Source organism: Rhinolophus sinicus, chromosome 3 (genome assembly GCF_057876585.1).
Source record: "Rhinolophus sinicus isolate RSI-liver-muscle chromosome 3, RSI-T2T, whole genome shotgun sequence".
In the NCBI taxonomy this organism is placed as follows: Eukaryota; Metazoa; Chordata; class Mammalia; order Chiroptera; family Rhinolophidae; genus Rhinolophus; species Rhinolophus sinicus.
Genome location: NC_142503.1, coordinates 120752844 through 120763947, shown reverse-complemented (window position 1 = coordinate 120763947; position 11104 = coordinate 120752844). Strand labels below are relative to the sequence as shown.

At 42.5% G+C, this 11104-nt stretch overlaps 1 protein-coding gene across 4 annotated transcripts in view; it reads left to right on the top strand.

Moving 5' to 3' along the window:
• Positions 1-7176: 7176 nt before the first annotated feature.
• Positions 7177-11104, top strand: part of AKAP6 (A-kinase anchoring protein 6) — a 475966-nt gene continuing 472038 nt past the window's right edge. For 2 of the 4 annotated variants that reach the window (XM_019754539.3, XM_019754535.3), the window contains exon 1: positions 7177-7334. The gene's annotated coding sequence lies outside the window, so the exon portion shown is untranslated. The remainder of the gene's footprint in view (positions 7335-11104) is intronic. The other 2 variants (XM_074328130.2, XM_074328129.2) reach the window with 1 other exon arrangement.

Here is an 11104-nt window from a genome sequence, read left to right as displayed (position 1 = left end):
AGGGGCGGGCTCTAATTTAAAAGACTGTGTGGACTGAAAATGCTGTTAATTATAAGACTCAGATGCAAATAATTTTAAAAAGGGTATCATGACCACTACTCCCTCTACGTCTGATAACACATAGAAGGTGCTTGCTTGCTGACTTGCTTTATCAGTTTTGGTCAGATGATCTCAGTAGCAAATTACCTTGTGGTATTTCAGACAGCAAAGGGAGGTATACATATATCTATAAACCTTAGTAAAATCTTATAACATTTCAAACTCTGGAGTAATAAGGAGAAAGCTATGAGGAAATTTCTTTGCCTGGAATGGAACCAGTGCTATTTAGATAGAAAGAAATGAAAAATTAAAAGGGATTTATTAAGGAATTACACCAAGGAGTGTGCTAAACAGGATAAAAAGTAGCACACGACGTGGTTAGTACCCTAAAGAACTCTCCACTTGAGTAGGCAAGATTAAGGCCTATTGAAAACATTAAATACTAAAACAGGAAAGCTCCAGAAGTACTAGCGCAGGGTTTAAACAGCTTGTTCACCCCTGCTTCAATATGGTCCCGAATGTTTTCCTCCCCTACATACAGCAGCACAACTGCTTCCACCAGCGTGTTAAAGCCACTTGGGTTCACGTCAAATGTGTGTTTGGAGTTAAGTCTAAGTGAAGCAGCAGAAAGGACTCATTCTCATTCTATACAATCAGGCAAAAGAAAAATCTCAAATTTAAAAAGATGGCAGGGAAATCACTGAACTGCTTGGGACCAGGTTCTGTGGACAAAATCACCCTAAGGTCTGTTTCAGGCTCCAAATCTAGGCCGTTATTTAGGAGCTAATCCACCCTCCTTGGGCTTTTTGAGGCTTTTTGGCCTTTGTTGATGGGAATTTTTCCTGGGAAAGGACAGAGGAATAGGGCTGAGGCTGATTGGGATGTAAGGTCATGGCCATAAATCTAGGAATGTCCAGGAGAAAAGATGGATAACACCTTGTGTCTTCCTTGTGAGGAGTTCTTGCCAGTCCTGGCCCTGACCCTAGCCCTTGGAGGGGTCTCATTGTTGACGCTCAAGAACCATTCCAGAATCAAAGTTTTTCTTTTCCCTTCCAAGGAAGCTACAGTCTAATGGTGCCAACTTAAGACATGATGCAGTATCCCGAAGACTTGTGGATCAGTTAGGTCTCCGTTCACTGTGATGGAAATCCCAAAACAAACCTGCTTAAGCAGAAAAAGGGACTTTTTGGCTCTTATAACCTACTGAGCCAGAGTAGGGTTGATTTCTGGCTCAAGCAATGTCACCAGAACTCAGTTACTTGTCTCCCAACTCAGCTCCGCTCTCCTCCTTGTTGACTTTATTCTTAGATAGATTCTTCACTCATGAATGCAAAGTGGGTGAGCAGGTTCAGATTTGACATTCTTTCACATTCAGAATCAGGATATCTCATATCTCATTGGCTTCAGTGGGGGCCCCATTTCTGAACTAATTTCTGTAGGGTGGGGGAATGTAACAAGCAGATTGGCTTAAGACTGAGTCCCATTCTGCATTCCTTTAGTTGGATTCCAACCCAAAGCATTTATGTTACAAGGTAGAAGAGGTGATGTCTGAGAGGGAATAATAATCCAAACATCAGGTAACAACAATAATAACTGAGTTTATGTATCATTTATTATGGCTGAAAGTTCTATTCTGAGCACCAATGATTAATAATTTTCAGGGAACAATTTCTGCTTTGGATGGTTAGCTAAAGAAAGTAAAAGTGATGCTGACCATTCAACAACAATTAGAGCCACAAATGCCCACTGTAGTTTGATGTCCAAATGTTTTTCGCTTCCAAATAGCCTCAGAAAGGATATAAAGTGTACTGATTGAAGCAGCCTTCACAGCCAGCGTGGGTATATGGTTATATAGACATGTGATTGGAATGTTTGAATACTTTTGTATTTTGTGAACAAAGGTTAATTTTGAAGCCAGAATCGGGCATTGTTGGTAGAGGATTAACTAAACCCTTTCTCCTTCTGTATGAGAATTTGACCTTTAGTTAACTTTGTAGATCTGTTCCCCTGGAAACTTGAAAATGACGAAATGTCAACAATATTGCTCGGCAACATTCCTTAGGATAAAATTGACCCTTGGTTAGTAAAACTGGTGACCTGGAAGTAGGGGAATTTCCCTGGTCTGGCCCTGACTCTGCTCTCTAAGGGGAGCTGTTTGTCCATTCTGGCTCTGGGGGACCTCCTAGAGGTCTATCCATTATATTCTCTGGATAATCTGAAGTTGGTGATAAGGAGTGAGCCCTTATTGGTCTGGATTGAGATAACTATACATCCTACGAGGAGAAATCCATATGTTGGGGGCTTCTCTGAGTACAGTGACTCTTGCAACTGGGCATGTCTTTTGCGGGGACTCTGGAAGTTATGACTATGAAATTGTTCCAGGATATTGGCTCTTATGAGGAATAACGCTTTTAGGGCTGGGTGTCCTTGATATGTTCTCATTGTTCTTGAGCTATCACCTAGAGGACAGATAGAATACCTCCTGGACACTGTAGATTGCTGTGTGGATGGCTGCAAGACTCCTGCAGAAGAATAATGCCTGATGCTGCCCTGTTGGCAAACCCTCTGAGCAGACCAGTGCCAAACGTTGGCAATGATAGTCTTGTGTGTGTGAATGTTCAGTTGAGCTGAAGAAGACCCACTGATGGTATTGTAGACACATACGTAAAGTACAGCGTGAAACAAGGCTCTGATTTCTGATCTCATGACGCGGCAGAGACTCGATAACTGCATATTATGTTTTCTTTTTTTCCGGGGCACAAAGCTAGACTCCATTTCAGCCAATGGAACATCCATGAAAAAAAAGGGTTCTATGGTTAAATAAATTAGGAAAGTACCGTATACTGTACTTCCCCCATGGGAGAGTCTCAATGTATATCGGCAGGTTGTCTCTGAGAAAAGTTTGTAATAAGGGAAACTGTTTTTAACATTTTCAGTTTATAATAAATAATATTGCATAATATAAATTTATTATATATTATGATATTTTATTAAATTCTATTTATTTTATATTTTATTAAATTGTTATTGTAATATATCTATAAATAGATAGTTTATCTATAATAAACTCCCCCCAAATCTCAGTGGCTTAATACAGTGAAGATTTATTTCTCACTCATGTGAGTCTGCGAGTAGTTGGGAGAGGAGAGTCGTGCCCCATCTGGTCACTCAGGGACCCAGGCCCCATCCCTAGTGGGGCCATTATCTTCCAGGGCTTCAGCGTTCTCCACTAGATTTTTTGCATCCAGTTAGCAGGGGAGGGGAGTGTGGAGAAGGCACACATGCTGCTAACCACCTTTGAAGGTGTTGCTATCCACTTCCATTCACAGTCCATTGGCGAGAACCAGTCCTAAGGTGCACCCAGAGGACAGAGCTCTGGGAATGTGCTTGCGAGGGAGAGGAGCACGTGGAGATTGCTGAGCAATCCAGGAGCAGTCACAAGTTTTCCTGCTGACCCCCAAATACCTTTTTGCTCTCTTTTCCCTTACAACATATATAGTCCCATCCCAAGGGAGCCACCCAAAGTCCTATCTAGTCTCTACATTAAGCTGGAAATCCAAGATTTTTTGGTGAGGCAGAGTTGTGTCTATCAGAGGCAAAATGGGAGATACATGGTGGTCTCTGACTGTGGGGACAGAGTCCCAGAGAGCAGTTTCCAGGCTCTCAGCCTCACATGGATAGGTGCTGGCTCGGTTATTAGATGGCCATCAGTTGTAATCAGATGGCCATCTGCTGTGGCTGGGTGGCCATCAGCTGTTACCAGTTAGCCATTAGACACTAATATAACTGCCATGGCTACGTTGGGGGGTTCGTTGGTTGGCAGAGAAGTGGATGGTGGATTGCGGCTAGCAAGTTGGTTGGTTGTTAGAGAAGTTGATGGCAGATTACACATCGTGCGGCTCCTGCTTCCTGTGTCTCCAACCCAGCCGCCAGCAAGACCATAGTGGTATGACTCCCCTACCTGTGGCTCCGTGGGTGTTCCTTTTTGGCCTCACCATATCCTGTGTTCTTATGCGGGGAGCGGGACCAGAGACCCTCCATGACACTGACCCACAGAATTTCTGAAATCCTTCAGGAGGCACACCTCAGGGAAATTGCAGGTTCAGTTCCAGACTATTGCAATAGAGTGAGTATTGCAATAAAATGAGTCGTAATCCTTTTGCTGGGGAAGGGTCTTGCCTTCAATTTGTAAAAATACAACATCTGTGAAGCACAATTAAGTGAAGCGCAATAAAATGAGGGAGACCTGTAGTCACCCAGGTCTGAAGCTCCTTTCCTCAAGTCACTGATCTGGTGATGATTCTGCTCTCCAGGAGAAAATCATTCATTATTGCTCGTGGCCCTGGCTCTGCGCTCTGAGAGGATCCCTAGTTCATTACCTTCCCCGACCTTATGTGAAATGAGTGGCGAGGAGGAAGCCCTCCTTGGTAGTTGTGCAGACTTTGCAAGGCATTTCCTCACCATTTTATTTCACAGTTCAGAATCTGGCCGGACCTACAGGTGAGAGCTAAAGAGCCTCCACTGATTTGGCTGTTAATGATAATATTAACAAGGTTTGAGATTTCTCTGATGCTACTGGTTTCCAAATGATTTTATCTACATTACTGGGTGTAATCCTCCAAACAACCCCATGAAGTGGGGATGTGGGGACAGTGAGAATGGCCGCTGGGAAGTCCCCAGAAATTACGATAGGCCCATTCACAAGGCAAGAAAACACTTCATGACTCGCTTCTGCTGTGTGGGTCTCCTGTTTTACCCAATCTAGGCCATTCTGTGGGCTAGTTATTCAGGCACTTCAAGTTGTTAAAAGCCAGACCAGGCTTCAGATTTGATGAGTCATCCATCTCTTCCCTCCAAATGACTTGCTTTTGGCAAAGGAGGCTGACAAGATACTTCTCATTGTGAGAAGCCAAATTCAAGTCTGGAACACCTGATGGCATCCTGTTCAATGTTCTTTACTGAGCCATGGGATTTCAGCTCTGAAGAGGCTGATAATATTGTTCTAGAACCAGTGAACTCCATCTTCTCCAGAGGCTGAGTTGTTTTTCAGAGGTTCCTTCCAGGGCCAGCTCAGAACAGATGGGTAGGGGGTGGGGGTTGAGAAGTGTTCATTAGTCTTGGCTCTGAGGTTCTTCTCCCCCCCACACCTCATCCAGGGCAGCCCAGATTTGGTCTGTATCATTAGAAGAAAGGGTACCACTATTAACAGAAAAACCCATGAAAATCGTGGTTAATAGCTAAATCCATCATCTCTGCAGATGAAAAACTTGAGGCTCAGAGAGGTTAATTGATTGGCTTGATGTCACACAGATGCTCACTGGAGGAACTGGCATTAACACTTGGTTTTCTGAATCCCAGATAAATGCTCTTTGCACTGGATGGCTGTCTGTTACTTCCCTCGATGTAGCATGTGGTCTAAGATAAAGGGTGGGAGTCAGGCTCGGCCCATGACTGAGAGCATGGGTGACTTGGGCAGGAGCTTCACCTCTTGCTCTTGGTCTCCCAGTTCCTCATTAGGTGAAGCCAGCTCAATCCTGGCTTCCCTTCCGGGGCAGAGCTGCTCTGTGCATGGCTGATGGTGCACCCTGCTAGGATCTTGGCACCTCTCACCATTTTATCAGCCCCTGTTTGACAGAGGCACTGCCTGAATTCCTTCTGCCATTCAATCCCCCATCCCCCATGCAGTTGGCTAGCAGTGCCGTTTTAAATCTCAAGTAGGAGGGGACAACATAATCGTCTCATTGGGGGTTTTTAGAATGTTGTTCTTACCCAGATGTGAAGATAGAGTGGATGGAGGTCGACTTGATTCTATTTCTATCCATGTTCTGAGAGTATTAAATATGCAAGAGAGGGCTGCTCTGTTCATGTCTCCTTGCTCCCAGTTCTCACCACATAATATTTGTTTTTGCTCAGGACTAGAAAGGAATGATTGCTTTAGATTTGCTTTTCTTTAATCAACTGGAGAAATACCTCACTGTGTCTTGTTTCAATGTGGCTTTTCACACAGTTCCAGCTTTTGTGGGGGGAGGGGCATGAGTAATTTCCTTCTGTGTGTCTTATTGCCCTGGAAGAGACGAAAACAGAGCCCCAATGTTTGGAATGCCAATAGTTTAGGAAGTCTTTAGCAGGCCTGCCACTTGTTCCAACCATCAGGTTTGGCCCCAGAAAAGACTTGCATTTGGTCTGTAAGTGGGAGGGGTTCTGGAGGCTAAGGAAAGGGGCCCTAGAAATTAAAGGTGGTGTGGTGTGCCCCTCCCCGCCCCCCCAGATTCTAAACCTCCTTCTACCGTGTTTCCCTGAAAATAAGACCTAGCCAGACAATCAGCTCTAATGTGTCTTTTGGAGCAAAAATTAATGTAAGACCCGATCTCATTTTACTATTAGACTGGGTATAATATAATATAACATAATATAATATAATATAGTATAATATAATATAATATAATATAATATAATATAATATAATATAATATAATATAATTTAGTATAATAAAGACTGGGTCTTATATTAATTTTTGCTCCAAAAGACGCATTAGAGCTAATTGTCCAGCTAGGTCTTATTTTCGGGGAAACACGGTATGTGCCCGCTTGATGTTCTCTGAATGAGAAGGTTCTGTGGGTTGGTGTCCATCAGGGAATCGATCAGGGTAGACTTTGTTGGTAAGAGTTTGTTCATGTTTTGAGAATTAAGGCCTACTTACAATTAGAGTCACTTTCTCAGCTGTTTATATTCCATTTTCAATTCTTTTTCTGCTCCCTGCTTTGTTCTTTTGGTCTTTGACAAATGAGCAAAAAATCTTTTTAATAGCTTCTAAAAAGGTACCATAATGCTGTCCAGGGAAGAAAAAGTGATCAAATTGCCTAACAGAGAAACATTGCCCATTTGAGTTTTTATTTTCTCAGTACTAAACCTATATCACCCCCAGCCCCCACCCCATGTCTAAATGTGTAACAAAGTAGGAGGTAATTTTTATTTTTTCCAAAGTGTCTTCAGGGAAATCCCTTTTAAACCTATGGATTTCCAGTCCTGTGAGGGATCCTCTTCCTTTGGTCTAAATTTTGCATATCGTCTGTTTCTTACAGGGCTTCCGTATTGTCTCAGGCTCCACTAGAAATGCAGCTAGGATTCCTGGCACATCCCAGTTGCCATAGCAACAGCAGCCTTTCCCATAATGAGCTGCATCATCTGAACTGATGTCACAGCATCATGCAGCAGGTCAAACAAGGCATCTCCTAGTATTGCATCCTACAGATGTGCTGTAAACATCAAAAGAAGACGGTGGGAGCAGGAGATGGTGAGTGTTAAATGTCTGGGCATTAATTGCACGGTTGTTTTGTTGGTTAGCCTGTGTCTGCTAAGGCGGAGATGGGGGGGGAGGTTGTCTGCTTAAAATGGACTAGGGAAAGAAGGGCTGTTTTACCTAAATCTGTTTTTCAGGCTGCTGGGTTAAGACAAAGGCCTGTAAGAGTCATAAAGGAATCAAAATACATAAATTATTCTTGCTCCATCTCTGCCTGTTATTTTCAGTGTCCTTATGGAATTTTTCATAAACATAAGATAATTTTCTGTTGCAAAACCCCAAATAGGCTCTAAGATGGGTGGTTCACAGATTTTCAGCATGGTAAAGCTATCCATTTCTTTTTTTTTATGGGACAGATCTAATTGGTCCCCTATTTGCTCTTGTGATTTATGAAATATTTAGTGATTTGCAGTATGAAATTTAGTATTTACCTCGGTTGGGTTTCAGTTTCTTCATGGCAAGCAACGACTGCTGAATAAGCATTTGACAGAACCCTGATGTGAAAGGGGATCTCTTGCATGTTCAAGACAGAATTGATTAAAAACATGAGGACTCCAACTAAATAAAAATGACTTGAGCCTTTGATTTACATGGTATTCCTTCAGCCCACGTCCTTCATAGTTAGTTGAAGGACTGCCACAATATTTTTCTGTCTCTCGCTAGTCTCTAATATAACTGGAGTTGTTTGCAGGCTGACTTGTAACAAGTCTCCTCCCTGCGGCAGTTGCAATGAAGGCTACCCTGAGGAGAGCCTCTGGAAGTAGCAGTGGTGTTGCTATCTCTTGTTTAACTTTAGCCAGGATCTGGTAAGATGAGTAAATAGCAGGGTCCTCAGTGATTGTGGTGAATACAGACGTCTGGGCTCAGTCATAACCTCAACTCAGTTCTGAAACTCCAGGTAAACATGTATCATGTTCATTTCAACTCCTACGTCTGTCTTTGGGCATCTTCATTCTCTCTCTTTATTTTTTCCCCCTAAAAAATGTGGTCTGACAGTGTCAGATAAGGAGCAGTGTGTTACCTTTTGTTTTGGGAAATGAAACGGATTTCCCTGGTGCAGCTGATTGCTACTAAGGGAGAGAAAGGAGGAGGCACATGTCAGTTCAATTGATCAATATGTCCACTTAGAATCAGGGAGTGGCCTTGTGGCTCAGTGCTGCTGAGTTGATAGTTTTTATTTGAAAAGTCTCATAGGGAAAAATAGCAACCCTGAGTTCCTCTTCTTTTTAGGTTGTTTGTTGAGCCTGAAAGAGATGTAACATAGGAAGGGCAATACCTTGAACCAGCTTAGAGTGATTTTTTTTTTTTTTGCACAGAGTCAAGCATATTGGTCCCATTAGGCACTAGCTGGAATGAAAGACCTTGGGTTTTAATTAGTTTGTTTATACACATTGCACACATGCTACTCTTGATCCTTGAAGCTTATATGGCTGACATGCAGCTGTACGGGATGGGAAAGGTCAGCTCAGCCTGGCTTTATTGCAAGCACTTAGGAGCATGAATTGTTCATTGCCTGCTTTTTTGTCGTATAATGTGAAGCGAAAGCTCTGCTGGGACTGCTGGGTATGAACGCAGCCAAGTCAGAAGCTCTAAGGTGACAGGGAGGAGTGCTAGATGGTGATGGGGGAAGGGAACGTATCTCGTGGCTGGGTTATGAGTCTGGAGAAAATTACTCAGTGCCCATTAGAATTCTTTTAAAGTATTACTTCCAAGGAAAAGTGATGAAGAAAGACTTGTTTGGTAACATGAATTGCTAAGAGTAAAAATAACCAAAGGCGACATTTTAATGAGTGTTATTTGCTTAATTTTTGTTTCTTTTGTCTAGCAGAGCTCTCAGCTGCTTCATCAGGGGTGATTTGTACAATTACTGGAAGTCTCAAAGCCAGATTTCTTAAGGGCAGCGTTAGAAAAAAAGTGGAGTCATGTTTTAGGAGTAGGGAAGGTGGTGATGGGTGTGGGCTGACGCAGTTATCTGGTGGAATAGCCTTCCAGTTTGGATGAGCCTGTAACCTCCCCGCGCCGCCCCTGCAAATATTCAAAATGCAGTTACGGTGCCCCAACTTTATGCTTTTGTGTTCTTTTTGCTCCAGGAGAACAAAGCCTAGTAATGGGAGCTGTCATCCTGGTGCTCGGTTTCTTTGCAGAGGGCCACAGCCTATGCTGCTCTCTGATTAGCTGCATGTCTTAATTACTGGCGAAGACTATTTCAGTTGCCTTAGTTTTCATAGATCCCCAAGGAGTATGTGGGGGAAGGGAAAGATTGCTCTATGGCTGCATTTAGTGGGGTTTCACTGAAATTGCCTAGAATTGAAAGAGTTTTGTCTGACAGTGATGAGTGAAAGGTTCTCAAGACCATATTTACTGTGTGGCCAAGTTTAGACTGTGCACCCTCACAAGGAGCTAGCCTTCCCCATGCTTTTGGTTATAGCTTTCTTTACTGAATTGCCAAGTTGCTAAGAAGTTCCTTCTTTGCAGTTAACTAGGCCATGGTGGGGGTGATAAAAATAATAATCATAACAAGTACAGCTATCTTTTATTCAGTTCTTATTATTTATCAGGCACTGGACTAAGCATTATATACCAGGGGTGACAAAAAATGTATACACATTTTAAGAAAGGGAAAAACTGTTTTAAAATTGTAATAGTTAATATATAGTAATAAAAAAAGATGACTACAAGTCACTTTTGACTTCTGCAATTACAAGAGGTGCTCAAAGTGGTTACCATCAGCGTCCAGACACTTCTGATGATGGCGAACTACTGCTTGAGCAACATTGACCAAAGTGTTAACATCTCTTAAAATGTGTATACATGTTTTTGGCACCCCCGGTATATCTTATTTAGTTCTTATAATGACATTGCGAGGTAGAGAGTAATAATCTTGCTTTATAGGATTAGGTGTTATTAGTCACATTTTGCAGAAACCACAGCTTTGCCAGGTTACCAATTCGGCTAAGGTCACATAGTTAAAAAGTGATTGAGCCAGGATTTCAAACCAGTGTGATTTGACTGTGGCAGCCTCATGCTTACCCACAGTCATCTTATTTTCATACCATCATAACTGTGTATACCATACAGGTCGGCCATCTTCAGTCTGTCATACTCTCCGTGCCCGTCTCATTCTAATTGGAAAATCACATTTCACGTGTAGAATGAAATCCCATTTACAACACTAAGATCTGTTTTACTCTAAGAATGAGCATGAATCTTGGTTAGATCCTACTCTGATCCTAGAGATTTAAGTAACGAAGAATTGATACTCACTTTTTGCCACCACTGTTATTTGACCTATCTTTCTAGCGGAAAGATATCTTTCTGTGGAAAATGCTACACAAATGAGCATGGGCAAGGTGGAGAGGCACTAAAAGCAGATTTTAGCTGTTGGTAATGATTCAAGTTTGTTGTACCTGTCTCATCAGCTTCTTATGTAGCACCCTGCTAACTTGAAGACATTTGCATTCCCTGGCAACACCAGGAGAGGATAGAAGAGAAAACTCTCACAGCCAGGAAGGTGTACTCTGAAATCATCTCTTGGGTCAAGAAGATAAAAGAGAGTTATTCTGCTGAGTGTATCAGTGGCTGAATCCAAATACTGCCTATCTCTGACAAAGTACAAGAATCAGTCTGGCGCAACATCCTGGAAGCCTTGTGTTTGAAGAGAGCCCATATAGTTATCTCTGCACCATCTTGCCCATCCCCAGCTCTCCACGCCCAGTGTCATTACTGGACTCTAAGGGCTGTTCTTTGTTTCACTGTGGGGCAAA